Below are 13,254 nucleotides of genomic sequence, written 5' to 3'. Positions count from 1 at the left end.
GAGCACGCCAGTGCACGCCACAGCACGCAAGTGCACGCCAGTGCACGCCAGAGCACGTCAATGCACGCCAGAGCAAGCCAGAGCACGCCAGAGCACGCCAGTGCACGCCAGAGCACGCCATTGCACGCTATTGCACGCCAGAGAACGCCATTGCACGCCAGAGCACGCCAGTGCACGCCAGAGCACGCCAGTGCACGCCAGAGCACGGCAGTGCACGCCAGAGCACGCCAGTGCACGCCAGTGCACGCAAGAGCACGCCAGTGCACGCCAGAGCACGCCAGTGCACGCCAGAGCACGCCAGTGCACGCCAGAGCACTCCAATTCACACCAGAGCACTTCAGTGCACGCCAGTTCACGCCAGAGCACGCCAGAACACGCCAGAGCACGTCAATGCACGCCAGAGCACGCCAGTGCACTCCAGAGCACGCCAGTACACGCTAGAGCACGCCAATTCACACCAGAGCACGCCAATTCTCACCAGAGCACGCCAATTCAGACCAGAGCACGCCAGTGCACGCCAGAACAAGCCAGTGCACGCCAGAGCACACCAGTGCACGCCAGAGAAAGCAATGCACGCCAGAGCATGCCAGTGCACGCCAGAGCACGTCAATGCACGCCAGAGCACGCCAGAGCACGTCAATGCACGCCAGAGCAAGCCATTGCACGCCATTGCACGCCAGTGCATGCCAGAGCACGCCAGTGCACGCCAGAGCACGCCAATTCACACAGAGCACGCCACAGCACGCCAGTGCACGCCAGAGCACGCCAGTGCATGCCAGAGCACGCCAGTGCACGCCAGAGCACGTCAATGCACGCCAGAGAAAGCCAGTGCACGCCAGAGCAAGCCAGTGCACGCCAGTGCACGCCAGAGCACGCTAATTCACACCAGAGCACGCCAGTGCACGCCAGAGCACGCCAATTCACCCCAGAGCACGCCAGTGCACGACAGTGCACGCCAGAGCACGTCAACGCACGCCAGAGCACGTCAACGCACGCCAGAGCAAACCATAGCACGCCAGAGCACGCCAGTGCACGCCAGAGCACGCCATTGCACGCCATTGCACGCCAGAGCACGCCATTGCACGCCAGAGCACGCCAGAGCACGCCAGAGCACGCCAGTGCACGCCAGAGCACGCCAGTGCACGCCAGAGCACTCCAAATCACACCAGAGCACTTCAGTGCACGCCAGTTCACGTCAGAGCACGCCAGAACACGCCAGAGCACGTCAATGCACGCCAGAGCACGCCAGTGCACTCCAGAGCACGCCAGTACACGCTAGAGCACGTCAATGCACGCCAGAGCACTCCAATTCACACCAGAGCACGCCAGTTCACTCCATAGCACGCCAGTGCACTCCAGAGCACGCCAGTGCACGCCAGAGGAAGCCAGAGCACGCCAGAGCATGCCAGTGCACGCCAGAGCACGCAAGTGCACGCCAGAGCACGCCAGTGCACGCCAGAGCACGCCAGTGCACGGCAGAGCACGCCAGTGCAAGCCAGAGCACACCACTGCACGCCAGAGCACTCCAATTCAAACCAGAGCACTCCAGTGAACGCCAGAGCAGGCCAGTTCACGCCAGAGCTCGCCAGAACACGCCAGAGCACGTCAATGCACGCCAGAGCACGCCAGTGCACTCCAGAGCACGCAAGTACACGCTAGAGCACGCCAGTGCACGCCAGAACAAGCCAGTGCACGCCAGAGCACACCAGTGCACGCCAGAGAAAGCAATGCACGCCAGAGCACGCCAGTGCACGCCAGAGCACGCCAGTGCACGCCAGAGCACGCCAGTGAACGCCAGAGCACGCCAGTGCACGCCAGAGCACGTCAATGCACGCCAGAGCACGCCAGAGCACGTCAATGCACGCCAGAGCAAGCCAGTGCACGCCAGAGCACGCCAGTGCACGCCAGAGCACTCCAATTCACACCAGAGCACTCCAGTGCACGCCAGAGCACGCCAGTTCACGCCAGTGCTCGCCAGAACACGTTAGAGCACGTCAATGCACGCCAGAGCACGCCAGTGCACTCCAGAGCACGCCAGTACACGCTAGAGCACGCCAATTCACACCAGAGCACGCCAATTCTCACCAGAGCACGCCAATTCAGACCAGAGCACGCCAGTGCACGCCAGAGCACGCCAGTGCACGCCAGAACAAGCCAGTGCACGCCAGAGCACACCAGTGCACGCCAGAGAAAGCAATGCACGCCAGAGCATGCCAGTGCACGCCAGAGCACGCCAGAGCACGCCAGTGCACGCCAGAGCACGCCAGTTCACGCCAGAGCACGCCAGTGCATGGCAGAGCACGCCAGTGCATGCCAGAGCACGCCAGAGCACTCCAATGCACACCAGAGCACTCCAGTGCACGCCAGAGCACGCCAGTTCACGCCAGAGCACGCCAGAACACTCCAGAGCACGTCAATGCACGCCAGAGCACGCCAGTGCACTCCAGACCACGCCAGTACACGCTAGAGCACGCCAATTCACACCAGAGCAAGCCAATTCACATTAGAGCACGCCAATTTAGACCAGAGCACGCCAGTGCACGCCAGAGCAAGCCAGTGCACGCCAGTGCACGTCAATGCACGCCAGAGCACGCCATTGCACGCCAGAGCACGTCAATGCACACCAGAGCAAGCCAGTGCACGCCAGAGCACGTCAATGCACGCCAGAGCACGCCAGTGCACGCCAAACAACGCCAAAGCACGCCAATTCACACCAGAGCACGCCAGAGCACGCCAGAGCACGCCAGAGCACGCCAGTGCACGCCAGAGCACGCCAGTGCACGCCAGTGCACGCCAGAGCACGCCAGTGCATGCCAGAGCACGCCAGAGCACGCCAATGCACGCCATTGCACGCCAGAGCACGCCAATTCACACCAGAGCACGCCAGTGCACGCCAGAGCACGCCAGTGCATTCCAGAGCACGCCAGTGCACGCTAGAGCACGCCAGAGCACGCCAGAGCACGCCAATTCACACCAGAGCACGCCAGAGCACGCCAATGCACGCCAGAGCACGCCAGTGCATGCCAGAGCACGCCAGTGCACGCCAGAGCACGTCAATGCACGCCAGAGCAAGCCAGTGCACGCCAGAGCAAGCCAGTGCACGCCAGTGCACGCCAGAGCACGCTAATTTACAACAGAGCACGTCAGTGCACTCCAGAGCACGCCAGTGCACGCCAGAGCACGTCAATGCACGCCAGAGCAAGCCAGTTTACGCCAGTTCACGCCAATTCACACCAGAGCACGCCAGAGCACGTCAATGCACGCCAGAGCACGCCAGTGCACGCCAGAGCACGCCAATTCACAACAGAGCACGCCAGTGCACGCCACAGCACGCCAGTGCACGCCAGTGCACGCCAGAGCACGTCAATGCACGCCAGAGCAAGCCAGAGCACGCAAGAGCACAACAGTGCACGCCAGAGCACGCCATTGCACGCCAGAGAACGCCATTGCACGCCAGAGCACGCCAGTGCACGCCAGAGCACGCCAGTGCACGCCAGAGCACGCCAGTGCACGCCAGAGCACGCCAGTGCACGCCAGAGCACGCCAGTGCACGCCAGAGCACGCCAGTGCACGCCAGAGCACTCCAATTCACACCAGAGCACTTCAGTGCACGCCAGTTCACGCCAAAGCACGCCAATTCATCCCAGAGCACGCCAGTGCACGCTACAGCACGCCAGTGCACGCCAGTGCACGCCAGAGCACGTCAATGCACGCCAGAGCAAGCCAGAGCACGCCAGAGCACGCCAGTGCACGCCATTGCACGCCATTGCACGCCATTGCACGCCAGAGAACGCCATTGCACGCCAGAGCACGCCAGTGCACGCCAGAGCACGCCAGTGCACGCCAGAGCACGCCAGTGCACGCCAGAGCACGCCAGTGCACGCCAGAGCACGCCAGTGCACGCCAGAGCACGCCAGTGCACGCCAGAGCACGCCAGTGCACGCCAGAGCACGCCAGTGCACGCCAGAGCACTCCAATTCACACCAGAGCACTTCAGTGCACGCCAGTTCACGCCAAAGCACGCCAATTCACCCCAGAGCACGCCAGTGCACGCCAGTGCACGCCAGTGCACGCCAGAGAACGCCAGTGCACGCCAGAGCACGTCAATGCACGCCAGAGCACGCCAGTGCACGCCAGAGCACGCCAGTGCACGGCAGAGCACGCCAGTGCATGCCAGAGCACGCCAGTGCACGCCAGAGCACTCCAATTCACACCAGAGCACGCCAGTTCACTCCATAGCACGCCAGAACACGCCAGAGCACGTCAATGCACGCCAGAGCACGCCAGTGCACTCAAGAGCACGCCAGTACACGCTAGAGCACGCCAATTCACACCAGAGCACGCCAATTCACACCAGAGCACGCCAATTCAGACCAGAGCACGCCAGTGCACGCCAGAGCACGCCAGTGCACGCCAGAGCACGCCAATTCACAACAGAGCACGCCAGTGCACGCCACAGCACGCAAGTGCACGCCAGTGCACGCCAGAGCACGTCAATGCACGCCAGAGCAAGCCAGAGCACGCCAGAGCACGCCAGTGCACGCCAGAGCACGCCATTGCACGCTATTGCACGCCAGAGAACGCCATTGCACGCCAGAGCACGCCAGTGCACGCCAGTGCACGCAAGAGCACGCCAGTGCACGCCAGAGCACGCCAGTGCACGCCAGAGCACGCCAGTGCACGCCAGAGCACTCCAATTCACACCAGAGCACTTCAGTGCACGCCAGTTCACGCCAGAGCACGCCAGAACACGCCAGAGCACGTCAATGCACGCCAGAGCACGCCAGTGCACTCCAGAGCACGCCAGTACACGCTAGAGCACGCCAATTCACACCAGAGCACGCCAATTCTCACCAGAGCACGCCAATTCAGACCAGAGCACGCCAGTGCACGCCAGAACAAGCCAGTGCACGCCAGAGCACACCAGTGCACGCCAGAGAAAGCAATGCACGCCAGAGCATGCCAGTGCACGCCAGAGCACGTCAATGCACGCCAGAGCACGCCAGAGCACGTCAATGCACGCCAGAGCAAGCCATTGCACGCCATTGCACGCCAGTGCATGCCAGAGCACGCCAGTGCACGCCAGAGCACGCCAATTCACACAGAGCACGCCAGAGCACGCCAGTGCACGCCAGAGCACGCCAGTGCATGCCAGAGCACGCCAGTGCACGCCAGAGCACGTCAATGCACGCCAGAGAAAGCCAGTGCACGCCAGAGCAAGCCAGTGCACGCCAGTGCACGCCAGTGCACGCCAGTGCACGCCAGAGCACGCTAATTCACACCAGAGCACGCCAGTGCACGCCAGAGCACGCCAATTCACCCCAGAGCACGCCAGTGCACGCCAGAGCACGCCAGTGCACGCCAGTGCACGCCAGAGCACGTCAACGCACGCCAGAGCACGTCAACGCACGCCAGAGCAAACCATAGCACGCCAGAGCACGCCAGTGCACGCCAGAGCACGCCATTGCACGCCATTGCACGCCAGAGCACGCCATTGCACGCCAGAGCACGCCAGAGCACGCCAGAGCACGCCAGTGCACGCCAGAGCACGCCAGTGCACGCCAGAGCACTCCAAATCACACCAGAGCACTTCAGTGCACGCCAGTTCACGTCAGAGCACGCCAGAACACGCCAGAGCACGTCAATGCACGCCAGAGCACGCCAGTGCACTCCAGAGCACGCCAGTACACGCTAGAGCACGTCAATGCACGCCAGAGCACTCCAATTCACACCAGAGCACGCCAGTTCACTCCATAGCACGCCAGTGCACTCCAGAGCACGCCAGTGCACGCCAGAGGAAGCCAGAGCACGCCAGAGCATGCCAGTGCACGCCAGAGCACGCAAGTGCACGCCAGAGCACGCCAGTGCACGCCAGAGCACGCCAGTGCACGGCAGAGCACGCCAGTGCAAGCCAGAGCACACCACTGCACGCCAGAGCACTCCAATTCAAACCAGAGCACTCCAGTGAACGCCAGAGCAGGCCAGTTCACGCCAGAGCTCGCCAGAACACGCCAGAGCACGTCAATGCACGCCAGAGCACGCCAGTGCACTCCAGAGCACGCAAGTACACGCTAGAGCACGCCAGTGCACGCCAGAACAAGCCAGTGCACGCCAGAGCACACCAGTGCACGCCAGAGAAAGCAATGCACGCCAGAGCACGCCAGTGCACGCCAGAGCACGCCAGTGCACGCCAGAGCACGCCAGTGAACGCCAGAGCACGCCAGTGCACGCCAGAGCACGTCAATGCACGCCAGAGCACGCCAGAGCACGTCAATGCACGCCAGAGCAAGCCAGTGCACGCCAGAGCACGCCAGTGCACGCCAGAGCACTCCAATTCACACCAGAGCACTCCAGTGCACGCCAGAGCACGCCAGTTCACGCCAGTGCTCGCCAGAACACGTTAGAGCACGTCAATGCACGCCAGAGCACGCCAGTGCACTCCAGAGCACGCCAGTACACGCTAGAGCACGCCAATTCACACCAGAGCACGCCAATTCTCACCAGAGCACGCCAATTCAGACCAGAGCACGCCAGTGCACGCCAGAGCACGCCAGTGCACGCCAGAACAAGCCAGTGCACGCCAGAGCACACCAGTGCACGCCAGAGAAAGCAATGCACGCCAGAGCATGCCAGTGCACGCCAGAGCACGCCAGAGCACGCCAGTTCACGCCAGAGCACGCCAGTGCACGCCAAAGCACGCCAATTCACACCAGAGCACGCCAGTGCACGCCAGTGCACGCCAGAGCACGCCAGTGCACGCCAGAGCACGCCAGTGCACGCCAGAGCACGCCAGTGCACGCCAGAGCACGCCAGTGCACGCCAGAGCACGCCAGTGCACGCCAGAGCACGCCAGAGTACGCCAGAGCACCCCAATTCACACCAGAGCACGCCAGTGCACGCCAGAGCACGCCAATTCACCCCAGAGCCCGCCAATGCACGCCAGAGCACGCCAGTGCACGCCAGAGCACGCTAGTGCACGCCAGAGCACGCCAGTGCACGCCAGAGCACGTCAATGCACGCCAGAGCACGCCAGTGCACGCCAGAGCACGTCAATGCACGCCAGAGCACGCCAGTGCACGCCAAAGCACGCCAATTCACACCAGAGCACGCCAGTGCACGCCAGAGCACGCCAGTGCACGCCAGAGCACGCCAGAGCAGGCCAGTGCACGCCAGAGCACGCCAGTGCACGCCAGAGCACGCCAGAGCACGCCAGTGCGCGCCAGCGCACGCCAGAGCACGCCAGAGCACGCCAGTGCACGCCAGAGCACGCTATTGCACGCCAGATTATTTCAATTTACGCCAGAGCACGTCAATGTACGCCAGAGCACGCCAGTGCCCGCCAGAGCACGCCTGTGCACGCCAGAGCTCGTCAATTCACACCAGAGCACGCAAGTGCACGCCAGAGCACGCCAGTGCACGCTAGAGCACGCTAGTGCACGCCAGAGCACGTCAATGCACGCCAGAGCAAGCCAGTGCACGCCAGTGCACGCTAGAGCACGCCAATTCACACCAGAGAATGCCAGTGCACGTGCACGCCAGAGCACGCCAGTGCACGCCAGAGCACGCCAGTGCACGCCAGTGCACGCCAGAGCACGCCAGTGCACGCTAGAGCACGTTAATGCACGCCAGAGCACGTCAATGCACGCCAGACCACGCCAGTGCACGCCAGAGCACGCCAGTGCACGCCAGAGCACGCCAGTGCACGCCAGAGCCCGTCAATGCACGTGTAAGGCTCGTTCCAGCCTTACTTTACTTGTAAGAAATGGAGACGCAACGACTTGTAAGAGGATGACGTTTGTATTTGAATACACGAGATTTAACATAAAAATACACGAATGCGAATATTCAATATCAGGATAATAAGAGAGAAAGAGTTTACCAGCTTGAAGGCCTGCTCGGAGGAGACTGCTTATACAAGGGAAACAAGGGGGCTTTTATACTGGTCAAGGCAGAAGTCAGCGTCGTAGATTGATCTCTTTATTGCCGTTATTGCCGTGTTGGGATTGATACTCTGGCTGATGTCGATATCACGGTGTTGGGAATGGATACCTCCCGTGTGTCGACATCAGGGTGTCGGCAATGGATACTTCCCGTGAGTCAGCCTCACGGTGTCGGCACTGGATACCTTCCGTGGGTCAGCCTCACGGTGTCGGCACCAGATACCTTCCGTGAGTCAGCATCACGGTGTCCGTGAGCGGATCCTATTTGCTCAACGGACTCGTTTGCGCAGACGTCTTTTGAATTGCGCGCTTATGGCTGTTGGTGCTATAGATGCGCCGCTTGTTTGCTGGTTGCGGGTGCCCTCCCGTGGCTGGGTTCGGGTACTACTCTCTGCCAGAGCGGTGAGTTAACCCGATCCTTACACACTCCCCCCTTTAAATTTGCACTCCCGTGCAAATAAAATATTAAGCTAAGCTAAGGATCGGTTAATAGAATGCATTGAAAGAAACATTTAAACAGGTAATGTACGATAATTTCACAGCTTCTACGGCGCTGTACAATACATATGCATGGGGTGGCCTTGAAACTTTCATCGGAATTTATCTGCCCGCCGGCTACTGCAGTGTTACGTATGCGCGACTGGTACGCTTTGGTTACACTGGCTCGGCGTTGGCTCTTTTGCTTCTTTTTCTTGCGCGTTTTGACGAGATCCGTCCAGAATTTGGTTTCAATATTTCGCCTTTTGATTAAATGACATCGCCTTCTTTTTTTTTTTGTTCCTTCGCCTTTGACGGCTTCAGGATTTTTCGACTCCCTATAATGGCATCATGGGACATAACATGGTCATCATGGGACATAACATGGTCATAACATGGTCGTAATGGAAAGTAGGTCCATTATTGAAGCTGAATGAAGGGTAATATGTATGTAGCGTAAACAATTTGAAATACAATGTGCTCTATATTGTCATCCTCTTTGATTAATATTTCTATTTCTTAAGCTTTGTAGTAGGACAAAATACATTTTTTTTTTTTTTTTTAGCATTGTGTTACATGTTATTGGTGTGCGTCCTGTTTCTTGGATTTATATGTCTATAGGGGGAAGCCTAGTGTAAATGTATTCCTTTTTTTTTTTTTTTGTTTGTTATTTATACGATCTTTTATTCGAATCTCAAATTCGAAAAATGGTACGCCCTAAACGCTTCAAACGCGTTATCTATGCGGAGTCTTCCGCAAGTTCGAATCCGGGGAATCCCCAGGTGCCACCAGTGTCGGTGGTTCCTCCGATCGTTATTCGGGTTCGTCCCGAATCTCCCCGCATTGTTCCGGTCGCTGGCCCTTCTGGCTACGTTCGGCCGCCCGGCCAAACTGCTTCCGTAGTGTCTCCGGCGGCTGTCCGTACTGGCCCTTCTCGGCCGACGGCTCGGAAGAGTTGCGGCGTGCCTTTGCGTGTCCCGGTTGGTGGCCGTTCCGTCCCGTCTGTTGTCGAGTCGTTTGTGCGGCCGACTAGCCCGGCGCGCTCTGCCTTTCGGCCGTACGTGGCTACCGTGGTGCCCCAGCCCCCGCCCGCGTCTCCGTCAGGAAGGGGGCAAAGCGCAGGTGAAATGCCGGCGCTCGTTCCCATCTGGCCGCCCACTCTGGTGGCCGGCCGTTCGTCCGGTGCTGGCTCTAGGTCTCCATTGGTTTCGTCTCCGGGTTCGTCGAGCCCGGCCGAGCCATATGACTTCGAGACCCAGCACATTCTGGAAGCCAATTATTTGGCTACTCTTTTAACTAGTAAGTCCTCTATTTATTTTTTTTCTTTTTAAATTGTTTATTCCATTCATAAAATCTTCTTTTCTTTTATTTTGTTTATTCAGGCTATACTACGCAGGAGCGTATCGCTGCGTACTGTGCTTTTCGTAGGGACATGGATGCCCATCTGGAGACGTTGGATCAGGACGACCAGTACCGGCTGCTCCCGCCTCATCGCGACAACTAGTCTCGTTGTCTAGCCTTTTATTATTTTTCGTTGGCTAAAAGAAAATGCCCCTTGTACTCTCCCGCCTTCGATAAATAAAAGTTTTTGCTTCTGATTTTTGTTTTTGTTTTGTTATTATTTTTTTTTGAATAAATTCCTACGCTCGCGTGTGTCTTATTATTATTATTATTATCTCTTTTTTTTTTTTTTTTTTTTTTTTTTGAAAGAAAACAAAAAAAATGGCGTAAAAATGGGAAAAAGTAGGACGAAAGCTATACTAGAATAAGACGAGGTACCCGAGAAGAATTTTTCCGTGCGGAAACGAGATTTAAACATTTCAAATCAATGCAAAAAGCGTTCGAAATCCATTCGTAAAAGCGGATTTCTAATTAGTAAAAAACGCTGTTGTTTCCGTTTTGAAACTGAAATAAAACTGTAAGTCGGACCATTTTAATTCCGTTTTATTATTGTCATAAAATCGAATCAATATCCAGTTTTTTAAACTTAATTTATCGATAATAAGTTTTAATATTCACACAGCATTTTTAATGACAAATAATTTATTTTCCATTTATTTGCAATAACATCTCGAGAGTTACATGACATTAAAACGAAATCAACAACCAAGTTTACTATGAGTGAAATTCGTAAAGTTCAAAAATTTTAGCGAGGGACTTGTTACTAAGAAAGCTCGTTTCACCCAAACCTTGTCGTCTAACTCATGGAATCTGCTGTTGAGTACTGGCTTTTCAGCTCAGCAATCTTATCTAGTAAAGGAAATTTTGTCAGGAAATAAAAAGTGAAACTCGGAAAATATGAATTTACCTCCAATTTCTTGTTTTCGCTGGTCAGCTGATCTTTCTGTTCGCGAGTTTTGTCCAGTTCGTGAGTCAAACGGGAAATCTCTGTCGCTTTGTTACGATATCTCTCTGGGAAGCGTCGTATAGGACAGTCAGCTCAATCTTATCCAACTTGGATTTGATTTCAATGTTAATGAGCTCCAGTTGCTTGCTGCGCTTCTGCAACTCTCGGGCGGTGCTATTAGCCTGGATTGATCAAGTTTCAATTACAAAACTTCGCTTTTCTTTAGTGGTTTGATGAATTACCTTCTCCAAATCGATGATGAGAACGTCTACCTCACTCTGTAAACGTGACGTGCTCTTCTCCAAACCTGAGCATTTGGAGATCCTTGCGCTGATCTGTTTTTCCAGTTTAGTCACCTGGATGTGAAATTTGCGCCCAACAAACAACAGGATATGAATCACGAACTATTTTCATCAAATCGGAGGGGAAATTTAGACGTCCTACCTGATTTCTTCGATCTCTTCGGTGTGAAAAGTGCAGTTATATTCTTAGGCCTACTTGGATTTTCATGACACACAATCCTGGTTGGCTTTGGAGAGTTGAAGTTCAAAATCTAAGCGAGCTTCCTCTTCCAGCTGAACGCGGATCAACTCCAGCTCAATTTCGGCTGAGTGCAAACTACCTTCCAAAGGGGAACGAGGCTTCAAGAGAACAAAAATGAATTTTGTTTTGCCATCGATTGGAGATTTACGCCTTCTTATTAGTTTTAACTCGTTCTTTGTCTTCAAAGCGACGACGCAGCTCTTCGAATTGATTTGGCTTGAGCTTAGTTAGTTCTAAAATAGCTGATATTTTTTTGGTAGCTGAATTTTGCTCCTTGGTCTTTTCAATGTTTTCCTGTTGACCAAATAAAGTTATTGTGGTCATTTTCCTTTAACAAATTGTAAATAAACCGTTTTCTTAAAGTTTACAAACGAGTTTTATGGCTGCTGATGTCGATAAATAGTGCTGTTGAGCTCTTCCACTTAGAGTGTGTACTCATGAACGTGCAACTCTAACTTTTCTTTATGCTTGGTGTACGTTTCAACTTGCCTGGAAAAATAAACAATGATTTAGGAATAATTATACCGTCCTGTTCAACAATCTGAAATGGGATCTTACCCAATCTTTGTAGGCTGACTCAACTTGAGACATAAGCTCAACTGCATAAAGACAACAGCGAAGACAACAGCTCCTCTTGCAACTTTAACTTTTCTTTCTCAGCCCTGAATGAACTACTTGATAGATCTTTGCTGGGAGAAATATCAATTGGGCGTTTCTCAGCTCTGTTCTTGAGATTTAACTTCTAGATATTTTCAAAATAGAGAATTATTTTTCGCGCCGTGACACATCAAAACGCTTTGACGAAAAATTACCGTTAACTTCGTCGCTATTGTATAGTGAAACCTTTGCAACGACTGATTCCGTGGAAATGTTAAGGTTCTTACTTTTATTACTCGGCTGAAAGGAAAGAAGCAGAATTATAACAAAAATTTGTCCTCATACAAAAAAAAACAGTTTTTACCTTAGCTGAATGCTATCACTTCCAGAAGCAGTCAATATTAGCTGGAAAGGGAACGCCAGCTGCAGCTCAACCTGAAGCTGACAGATCTGCTGTTGAAGATGCAGTTTCTGGGGGATCTGCTGAACACATAGTGGAAACTGAGCAGAGGCAGTCGCTGAGCAGTGCATTTTTCTCCATTAATAGAGTGGACAAACTTCTCGCAAGAAATAACCACAAAGCCATTTCCAACAGCTCAACTACACAGGGGCTTCCGATATACCCAGCTCCTCCAGTGAAAAACATCTTTTCAGTCAAACAGTTTTTAATGTGAAAACTTGGTTAGAGCTGATCACCAAGTTTGAGGAATACCTATAATAAGAAACATAATAATTTAAAAATATTTGTTCTAGCACAATAAACAATTCTTACCTTTCCAAATTAGGAAAAAACAGACGTCTACACCAAGTTTCTTAGAAATGAAAACATATCGTCTGTTTCACAAACATAATTATTCATTAGAAAACAAAGACAAACGACAGTCGATTAGAACATTAAAAGAAACACAACTAACAAATTTACGAAGAAAACTTTCACCATAAAAATTAGCTTGGATAGAATATAATCAAGCATTCTGACAGCTATCAATTGGCGACAACTCTGGTTAAACTGAGAAAAACTACAGCAGACGACTGTTGAAAATTGCAAAAACGTCAACAACAAGCACGCCGAATGGGACTAATCAGCATATAGCTATAGAGCGCACTAAACCAAAAATATTTAAAAAACAAATCAGTTGACAGATATATTCTTCAAAATAAATAAGATGTTAAAAAAGTTAGATTCAGTTATGAACATTTTATCATTGCGGCTCATGAGGCGATGAGGCAAAAATAAAAACAAAAATACTTCTAAATATCCTAAATGTACATAAAGGTAAGCCCTGTTTCTTTTTGTTGATTAATGCTATTTAGCTTATTGTACCAAAGTATTGCTTTGTTTAGCTACCA

At 53.8% G+C, this 13,254-nt stretch overlaps 1 long non-coding RNA gene across 1 annotated transcript; it reads right to left on the bottom strand.

Moving 5' to 3' along the window:
- Positions 1 to 10,536: 10,536 nt before the first annotated feature.
- On the bottom strand, positions 10,537 to 12,989 carry LOC124321300. Its single transcript, XR_006914241.1, has 9 exons — positions 12,677 to 12,989; positions 12,269 to 12,616; positions 12,120 to 12,204; positions 11,866 to 12,049; positions 11,680 to 11,796; positions 11,209 to 11,601; positions 11,007 to 11,120; positions 10,726 to 10,946; positions 10,537 to 10,667 (listed from the first exon to the last, which is right to left on the bottom strand). It is a non-coding gene; the product is annotated as an uncharacterized LOC124321300 (long non-coding RNA).
- Between the last annotated feature and the right edge of the window lie 265 nt (positions 12,990 to 13,254).

Source organism: Daphnia pulicaria, chromosome 1 (genome assembly GCF_021234035.1).
Source record: "Daphnia pulicaria isolate SC F1-1A chromosome 1, SC_F0-13Bv2, whole genome shotgun sequence".
Classification (NCBI taxonomy): Eukaryota; Metazoa; Arthropoda; class Branchiopoda; order Diplostraca; family Daphniidae; genus Daphnia; species Daphnia pulicaria.
This window is presented reverse-complemented; position numbering and strand designations above follow the sequence as displayed.